The sequence below is a fragment of the Podarcis bocagei genome, assembly GCF_964188305.1.
Source record: "Podarcis bocagei genome assembly, chromosome: 2".
Classification (NCBI taxonomy): Eukaryota; Metazoa; Chordata; class Lepidosauria; order Squamata; family Lacertidae; genus Podarcis; species Podarcis bocagei.
In genome coordinates this window covers 54328410-54338142 of record NC_138126.1, presented here as the reverse complement: position 1 = coordinate 54338142, position 9733 = coordinate 54328410, and the positions used below count along the sequence as shown (strand labels likewise).

At 41.5% G+C, this 9733-nt stretch overlaps 1 protein-coding gene across 1 annotated transcript in view; it reads left to right on the top strand.

Annotated features, from left to right (window-relative positions):
- The first annotated feature begins 210 nt into the window (after positions 1-210).
- HRH1 (histamine receptor H1) overlaps positions 211-9733 on the top strand; it is an 87250-nt gene continuing 77727 nt past the window's right edge. Inside the window, exons 1-2 of the transcript XR_014003295.1 lie at positions 211-230; positions 3223-3341. The gene's annotated coding sequence lies outside the window, so the exon portion shown is untranslated. The remainder of the gene's footprint in view (positions 231-3222; positions 3342-9733) is intronic.

The window sequence follows — 9733 nt, the reverse complement described above, 5'->3', positions numbered from 1 at the left end:
GTGCTCTGGAATTGGCTCCTCCCTTCGGTTGTTCAGTTAAGTTCAGTTGGAGAGGCCAACTGTCATTTTAGCTTCATTCTTGCCTCAAGATGTTGTTTTAGTTTCTCTCAGACAGGATGTTATTGTGTTACAATTTTATTATTATTAAAGCTTTGTTTAATATGCGTGAGCCGCTTACTTTGCTGAAAGAAAAGAAACTCTGCTGAAGATGGTGGAATATCCTAAACTGGGTGAGTGAGGGGATATTCCCAGTCTGACAGGGGGGTTGATTTTTATTTTTATTTCAATCACCCGACCCTCCACAACACTCTGGAGTCCATTTTACTCAAGCGTGTGTGCCTTTATTCCAAAAGAGAACTTATTTTGTTCACTTGCAAAATTTTATCAACTACAGTGGTTCGCTACTTTAAAATGATTTGGGTCATTCTATTCACTGTGTGTGTGTGTGTGTGTGTGTGTGTGTGTGTGTACATGTTCATTTCCTTATAACCACATTTGTTGAAGAGGGCCACCTCCCATGTGCACTTCTTGCACTGTTTTTGCTCTTGACAAGCTGTGTCAGGTTACACCATAACGCCACATCATTTTACTTATTGCATTGTGCCTAGTGCAGCCTAATGCTATTTGACACAGTACGCAGGATAGCTGCAAACAAACACATTTTTCTGTCAGCTGTCTTCTGTTTTGAAGAGGAAGAGGCCAAATCAAAGCTATTTTAACACTATAGAGGATAACGGTTAGAAGGAAGTGTGGCAGAAGAAGTAGGGTTTCATATGAAAAGTTTTCAAGGGGAAAGGAAATAGGTCAGGGGGCAGGATCGTTGGGCACCTGCCAAAGCAGAGGGTTCCCCTGGGTCCGTTCCTCCTCCTACTTGTGGTCACTTCTTGTTCACCTGTCACCTCTAAGCAAGAGAGTCGTGAAGAAAGGAGGAAGCAGAGCACTCACTCACCTTGATCCCTCGCTTTAGTCAGATGTGCAAAAGAAGAGGGGGGCTGATAACATTTTGCTCAATGGCCCGTTAAAACCAGTGCTAGAGCAGATTAGTGTTCTGGGGTGAGCAACTTATATTTGAAGAACATTGAACCCTGTAAACTCTAGCCTCCTGTGGAGCACTGTCCTTTTTTGGCCCTTAGAAGCTACCACAGAAGACAGAGAGGTACTCTCTGAGGAGACTCTGGGAGAGTTGTTCCATAGTTCTGTTTCTATCTCACCCTACCACAGTGATTGTTGGTAGGGAAGGCAATGTATACACACACACAAATATTTTTGAAAATTGAAAGAACCTCAGCCAAATATTTTTGGACCTCGTAACCTGACTGTGCTCTTAATTTTACTTTTGTGTTCAATAGCCTTTGCTGTGTATTAGTGTTCTGCCCATCTGAAAACAACACTGGTCTTGGTGCCTTGTGTTATAGTTGATTCCCTGATTACACCCATATCCTTTTCCACTCCACCTAAGAAATAGCAGCTGATAGGCTCCTGAGTTCATTTGAAACACTATTCAAAAACTATATCGTTCAAGCAAGACTGATTATAACATGTCCGGAAAGGCAAAACTGTCTGTTCGGATCAAATCAGCACTCAGGGGATTTGTTGCTAAGATTTATTTGAAGAATGTGCCAAGAATTAAGAAAGTGTATAGGCAGAACTTCCTCCTTCCTCCTGGAACTATAAACCCCCATTTATGTGTGACCTAATTTATAGTCGTCTATAGTTCACACAGGCCGTGTTTTCTGTATTTCTGCTTTGGAGATCAACTAAGGCAACACTGTTAGGTGACTGGAAATACCAAGACAACAACCCTGTGTGCCTATTGGCTGTATCCAAAATAAACAAGGAACAAAAAAGGCAGAAAATAAACACCAGACAAAAAAGAACCCCCATGGGGATAAAAACAAGTTCTATCCAGCTGATCACGTTCACTAACCACAAAGGTTCAAGGTCTACTATGTGCATATTGCTATTTGGCCTAGATTCTACTACATTTTAAACAACAATTTCAAAAACCTACAAGAAACCTGGCAAACTATTCAAATATTACTTTTGCCAAGAGCAATAGGTAATAACACAAAATCTGAAGTTTGTGATAATCAGTGACATTCAGTTCAAATGAAAGCTGCTCTGCAGATTGGCTCTGGTATCTTTACAGATTCCCATTTTCACAGGGATTAATGTACCCTTGCAGGCCTTACTTATATTTAGAACTGAAAACTGAGACTCTCACAATGCAGCACTGTCAGTGTGAGCTCAGAAGCCCTACTGAGTTCAGTGGGATTTACTCCTAGGTAAGTGTACATCCAGTTGCAATCTCAAGCTCCAAAGAAGTGCCTATGAATCCAATTTAGGACATTTTTGAGTAGACACCAGTGATATTTTCTCTCTATTTTTATTACTTCCCCTTGTATTTATATTATGCCTTTCTTCGATCATAGGACCCAAAGCAGTATACATATGCTTCCCAGGTGGTCACCCATCCAGGCACTAACCAATGTTTCAGCAAGTAATGGCCTCATTTGTTTTAGACCAGAACCAGGAATCAGGCCCAACCCCCAACCTGCTTTTTCACTTTGGGGAAGTAAATGCTTTCAGGTTTCCATGGGGCCACAGTCATATCTGGATACAAACCGTGTAAGGAGGATAGGAAAGGGTTTAATGGAGGTGGTGTTACTCTATACACCAAAGAAGACATAAAGTCCAGCCAACTAGAAATCCCCAAAGGGGCAGACTCCTCCATGGAACAGGTGTGAAGTGCAATACAGTGGTACCTCAGGTTACATACGCTTCAGATTACACACGCTTCAGGTTACAGACTCCGCTAACCCAGAAATAGTTCTTCAGGTTAATAACTTTGCTTCAGGATGAGAACAGAAATTGTGCTCCGGTGGCACGGCAGCAGTGGGAGGCCCCATTAGCTAAAGTGGTACTTCAGGTTAAGAACAGTTTCAGGTTAAGTACGGACCTCCGGAACGAATTAAGTACTTAACCTGAGGTACCACTGTACTGGGCTGAAAGAATAATTTAGTACTGGAGATGTACTATTGCCCACTGACCAAAATGCCCAGGGTGATCTTCCCAGGGTAATCTTCCCAGGGTGAGATGGAAAATTAAATCAAGAAGGCATCCAAAGGAAGAAATGTAGTTGAAGTGGGTGACATCAATTTCCCTTACACAGATTGGATAAACAGATGTTCTGCTTATGACAAAGGGTTCATTACTTTCTAGATGCCATAAAAGACTGTGGCCCTGGACTCACTCTTCTGTGGTGGCCAAGGCCTGGTGCGAGATGTGTTGTTGAGCCAATTGGAAACAGTGACCATGGTACTATCAAAGTCAACATACATGTAAGTAGAATAGGAACTAGGGTTGTGGAAATCTTTCCATTTCAGTTACTTTCCGTTTCTCTCAGTTTCTCATGTTTATGCACACTTTACCTTAAGTATATGCATTTTTGTACACATTACTTAACTAGAGAACTACACTGCAAAATTTGGAGCAGTGTGCACTTTGAAGGATGGCTGTCTTTCAGTGCTCATGCTATTTTTCAAAAGTGTAAATTTAGGTAGATTTCGCCTTTAAATATGAACCGAATCAAGTTTCTCCCTCATCCCTAAAAGGAACAAAGACATTCTACACAGAAGTATAGAAAGGTTTCTTTGGTGGTAGTGGTTGCGGGTGGATGGGGTGGGCTGGCAGGACATACCAGAAAATGTATTAAATCAGATTTATATACTGAGCTTATCACAAGTAGAAGAGGGGGAAAGAAGAGGAAGGACTATGGGCGCAGGTATGGGACAGGATGTGTTGGTGTGTCCCAATGTCAAACAGGTGAGCCTTTTACTTATCACTCTCAATGTCTTCCCCTTCTTTCTCAGCTTGTGATTTTTATGTGTGAAGCATGAGAGACAGGATTCTAAATGAAGCTCTTACACAATCCTGCAGATAAACACATTTCATGCTGAGTGCAGGCTGGAAAATAAAGGGAGGATTATAGCTCAGGTCCTTTGCTGTTTTGAAGCGGATCACCCCAGGGCAGCAATAGAAAAGAATATAAAACAAAAGTTCATAGTGATTCAGAACAAAATCTTCTGACCCTTCAGAAATGGCAGTACTATTTTCCAGTACTTTGGTCTCTATAATGCAGAAGATTAAATATCTTCACTAAATATGTAAACTAATTTGTTCAAGTGTATCTTGGAAAAGTGAAAACTTACCATTCCTCTATAATCGGGGAACCGATCTCTTCTTCACTCAGCCACTTGATAGCTACTTCTATTTAAATAGACTCTGTACTTCTGAATGTAAACAGTTCCTGTCAATGCAAGAATTCAGCAGCAGATCCTGCTACTGGGAAGATGAGCAAGGATCGTCTTGTAATGCCCCATTTCTGCAACTCCCTTCCCTTGGAGGTATGACAGACCCCATGGTTCTTTGACTTCTTCTGGTTATTTCTCTTCATCCAAGCTTTTTAATAAGGCCAGATGTAAATTGATGAGTGTCTGCTTGCTGTATTGTTTAGGTTTCACTCATGTCCTGCTTATTATGTGCTTCCCGTATGTATCTGGTTGGCCACTGTGAGAATAGGATGCTAAGCTAAATGGGCCACTTGCCTGATCCAGCAAGGTTCTTCCTATGTTCTTAACCCAAAAAGTATTGACCGCTAACTGATGAACAAACAAAAAAGTAACTTTATGACCTGGAACAATAACTTCAGGCAAACCTTTAACCTCAAACATTACGAGTTTTATTATCCAGCATTCTTCTTACATTTATGAAAACAAACCATTCCACCGTGAGAATGAAGCTCATCTCAGTTGTTTAATTATGAGCTTGCTTTGAGCCGCTTTTAATATAGTTATGCTTCTTCTTAATTACCTTTTCTCATTCTTCACTATTATTCACAAGTAATTCAAATTTGGCTCTAGTTTGCTTTTGTTAAAATGAAATATATTGTGTTCCTTAGTTGGGGATGTATTCATACAATTACCTATAGCCATTCTTCGCAATTCCAGAAGAATTAAAGCTGTTGTGGTATATCTGCCACAAGGCCATTGGACCATGTAGCTCAGTGTTGTATGCACTAACTGGCAGTGGGTGACAAGGGTTTTAGACACAGAATATTCCCAACCCAACCTGGAGGGGCCAAAGGTCGAACCTGGAACCTGCATGCGAAAGCAAATACTCTTCCAGTGAGCTACAGCCCCTCCAAGCTTGACTGAATATGGTGTGTACATCCATTCAAGGGGTGTGTTGAAGCTGGCACATCTCCATGCCAGGACAAAAGTGTGGTGGGTCCTTATCTGAGAGATGCTGTTTGCAGATGACAGTGCACTCTGAGGAAGTTCCTCAGAGACTCATCAACCATTTTGTCCAAGCCTGCAATAAGTTTGGCCTTACCATCAGCCTGATGAAGACCACCTTTCTAGGTCAGGATGTCACCATGCATCAACATGGTGATCACATGCTTTATGTGGTAGACAATTTTGTCCACCTGGGTTCCACCATAACCAGTATCCTCTTCATCAACACGGAGCTGGACAAGTGTATTGGCAAGGCAGGTATGATAATGGCTCGTGTCTCCAAAATGGTATGAGAGAATGTGATGCTAACATCCAATACCAAGATAGAGGTCTACCAGGCTTGCATTTTGAGCACACTGCTTTATGAACGTGAGTCGTGGGCAACTTATAACCAGTGCCAGATTAAACCCTGTGGTAGCCCCTAGGCAGTCAAAAACTCAGGGGGGGGGGCCTCATGTGTGTGCTCTAGTGGGATAGCATTGAACTAAGAAAGCTTGACTGTACGGTCAACCAGGAGGGAGAGAACATGCCAGTTGGGCATGTGTCTCTGCCAAGTTCCTACTCGAGTTTAGGACAAGCTCCTGACAAAAACGTGCTCCACTTCCAGTACCAGACCCGTTGGCAGACCAGCTCTGTGTTACAATGATGTCTGCAAACGTGATGTGAAGGCTGGCAACATTAACCCCACCATGTGGGAATCACTTGCAGACGACCGCAGTGCCTGGAGACAGGCAGTCAAGTCATATATCAGTGCCCAGAGGAAAAAATGACCACTGGGGGGAGTGCAGATAGAAGAAATGCCATAATGCACTTGCAGCAGCACAACCGGATGCCTTCATCTGCCCCAGCTGCAACAAAACATGTCTCTCCCATATTGGTCTCTACTGCCGCAGCAGGTGCTGCAACCTTCCAACAGTTTGACTTCACCCCCAAAGGTGCACTCCTCCATTTGTCTCCTGAGACAGACAGATGCCAACAACAAGTAACCAAACAAGCTATAGGCGTCAACGTAATTCAAGGAACAGGCATAAAATAATTCATATGCAGGCATAGAAATATTGTTCAGAGCCATGTTTATGCACTTAGTCAGCTGCTTGGCTCATACTATTAAGCACCTAGGAAAAATGTTTTGGTTCAAATGTGTCTGTGCTCTTCCTAAACAGGGAAATTCACATGACATTTTTCACCTCTCATCGCATGAAGGTCACGGTTCCGCAACACTTAATCATTATTAATGCAATCTTTTAATACAGTTTGTGCTGCGGATATTTGCTGCAGGGTTATACATGGGCTAAATGAATTGTTTGCTGTAGAGATGACTGCGGTGCAGTGAGAGATTGGGATATTGTTTGTACAGATTGCTGAACCCAAAAACAAAACCAGAACGTTCTGCATATATTGTGGGCAGCTTAAAAACCAAACACAATTCGTCTAGATTAAAATACGAACGTGTTGCCCCCATATAATGAGGGACATTATGTAAAGCCCAGAATATTTTTCTGGAATCGCTGCAGATTGCATTTAAGAACATCCTCTCTCCTTGATTTCCTTCTGGTGGCTGAATTGCCACCTAGAGAGCAATGGGCTGCAACGCCCTGGCAGCCATCATAAAGAAAAAGCTATGCATGGAGAAAGGGAACTCAATTTATTTTCAAAATGTATATAAACCTGCTATGTTATGGAAGTTACTGATTATATAATAGCAGCACTTTGGGAACATAAAGAAACACAGCCTGAGTTGACAGCCCCTGCCTCTTTATTACGTTATGTCATTCTTTAAAAACCCAAATATAGTTCACCTTTTCCAGCAAAGGGTTTCAGCGTGCAACAGAGGGTGCCTGTGCAGTTAAATAGAGAAGAAAGCACTTGTCAAAACGGGTTGCGACTATTGTTAGCAATTGTGAACTAAGCACGGCATGGTTGCCTTTTTTAGATGTGTGTATGTATGTATGTAAATCACCAAGCTCTGAAGGCCTCATTGCCTGCTATGCATATTACATCTCAAGATAACCGGGAGATGGATGTTTATAAATCAGAGTTATCAGTGAAATAAACATAGTAAAGCTATTTTTATTGTGATCACTGAAACATCAAATGCTCAGAGGAAAGGTCATACCTCTTCAAAGAACATAATGTGTATTCATCATAATCTTTCAAAATAAATTAACAATTGGGCTTTTCGTTTTTGAGTAAACAGTGCCATCACATGGCAAGTAAACAAAAATGAATGCAGAGAATGGATCGTTGGGTTTGCTTCCATTTATAGAGGAACAATGTCAAGACGCATCCTTCCTCTAATGTGCTTTTTTATAGCTTTTTCAGCACCCTGTGAATACTTTTTCATTCACCCACATTTTTAACTCAGGATGCAAATAGTTTTATACTATCTCTGTTGCAAACTTTTTTCCTGTCTTTCATTGTTTATTGTTCATTTTAATTATCATATATTGCATTTTTAAAATTATAATTGGTATAAGCCATGAGGAAATATTTATTGATGGGTGGCTATAGAAATTTTGGGTCATGTCCCAATCTCTTCCCCCCACCCCCACCTGAGACTAGAGGAATAGAAAAGCATGTTATTTCTTTCTTTCCTTTTACCTAAAGCATCCCTGTACAGGGCAAGGCAGGGAGGTTTTCTTTAACCTTGCAGCATGCACCCACCCAATTCTAATCTCCCAGGCATAGTTAGAGACTTGAGCAGGCAAATTCTGTCTCTTCCTCCTACCAGTTCCCTTTCCTCCCCACCTCATCAGCATTTTGGTATTCCATACATCCTGTAAGCAAACAGGTTTATGTCAGAACATTTGATCCTGCCCCCTTTCTTTTAATTTATAAATGTGTTTCTAAATATATACTCCTGCATACCTAAGGAGTTCACTGTCTTGTTCTGGGGCAGCTCCATTTTACTTCCAAAATGACATCTTCCCAAGTTTGCTATTATTATTTGGGTAGATGGGAAGATGCAATGACATTATGACAGTGTAATTAATCTGGCAGCCATTAAATTACACTGTCCTAATGTCATTGCATCTTGTACCTCTTACATTCTTGTGCCAACAATGTTACCTAACAAGTTCCATTAAGAGGAATACTAAGAAAACGTCACAAGCCACTTTTCTTTTTAATTGACTACCAAAGTTTTAAAATATCAGGAAAATGATGCCCCCTAATAATCAGAATGGAAGGAAGTTTACTGGGCCTAATGCAATATTGTGGTATCTCAGCTTTTCTTTCTTCTGTAACAGCCAGAAAGGCTGCCTTTTCAATCTTATAAAGAGGTATCCAATACCTTTCTATTAATTAGAGAAAAGGTAGAAACAGAGAGCAGATACTGACAAGAGATTATCGCCAGCTGTCACTGATCTGTAGCAAAGTGCTTTCATTTCAGTGAGTCTCTTTAAAATTTACCGCATTTTTCGTTCCATAAGACACACTTTTTTTCCTCCTTAAAAAGTAAGGGGAAATGTCTGTGCGTCTTATGAAGCGAATACGTGGTCCCTGGAGCCAAATTGCCCAGGGGCAAAAAGCAGATCGTGCTTTTTTTTTTTAAGGAAGAGGGAAGGGGATATTGAAACAAAGCCACTGAGCAGTTGATCAGCAAGTGATTGGGAGGGAGATAAGGGGCGCTAGCGATAAAGGAGGCTGCCTGGGAGCGGAGAGGTAAAGACAATGAACTTGCAAGGAGAGGAGACAGGAATACTAAAACAAGCAATGAGGAGAGAAATTAGAAGAAAAGGAGGAACAAAAAACTGCTCCAGCTAAGGAAAAGACGCTAAGGCAAACAAGAGGGAAGGGGGTTTTGAAAGGCAAGCTATCAGGAGGGAGACAAGGGACGCTAGCAATAAAGGAGGCTGCCTGGGAGGGGGGAGGTAAAAGCACATGGATCCTCAGGATTTTTGCATTGGGTCACCCCAAATTCTCCATCAGATCACATAGCATGTCCATGGCTACAGCCTGCACCAAAAAAATCACGCATCCATTGTTTCGTGGGGCCGCAATGGTGCAAAAACGTGGTTACAAAGCACGGATCCACATGGATCCTCAGGATTTTTGCATTGAGCTACCCCAAACTCACTGTCAGATCACATGTCTGTGGCCACAGCACGAACCACAAAAATCATACATCCACTGTTTCGTTCAGAATATTTTTTTTCCTTGTTTTCCTCCTGTAAAATCTAGGTGCGTCTTATGGTCAGGTGCGTCTTATGGAGCAAAAAATACAGCATGCTGAATTGAAAAAAATGTTTAAAATAACTTTTGTAAAAACAAACAAACCCAGAAGCCTTTTATTCAGAATTATAGGTACTGACATTCCAAAGGAACAGAAAAGACTTTTCATGTATGTGACAACAGCAATGCAGATGCTACTAGCCCAGAGATGGAAAGAAGACAAAGTCCCTACCAGAGAGGAATGGCAAACCAAGCTGTTGGAC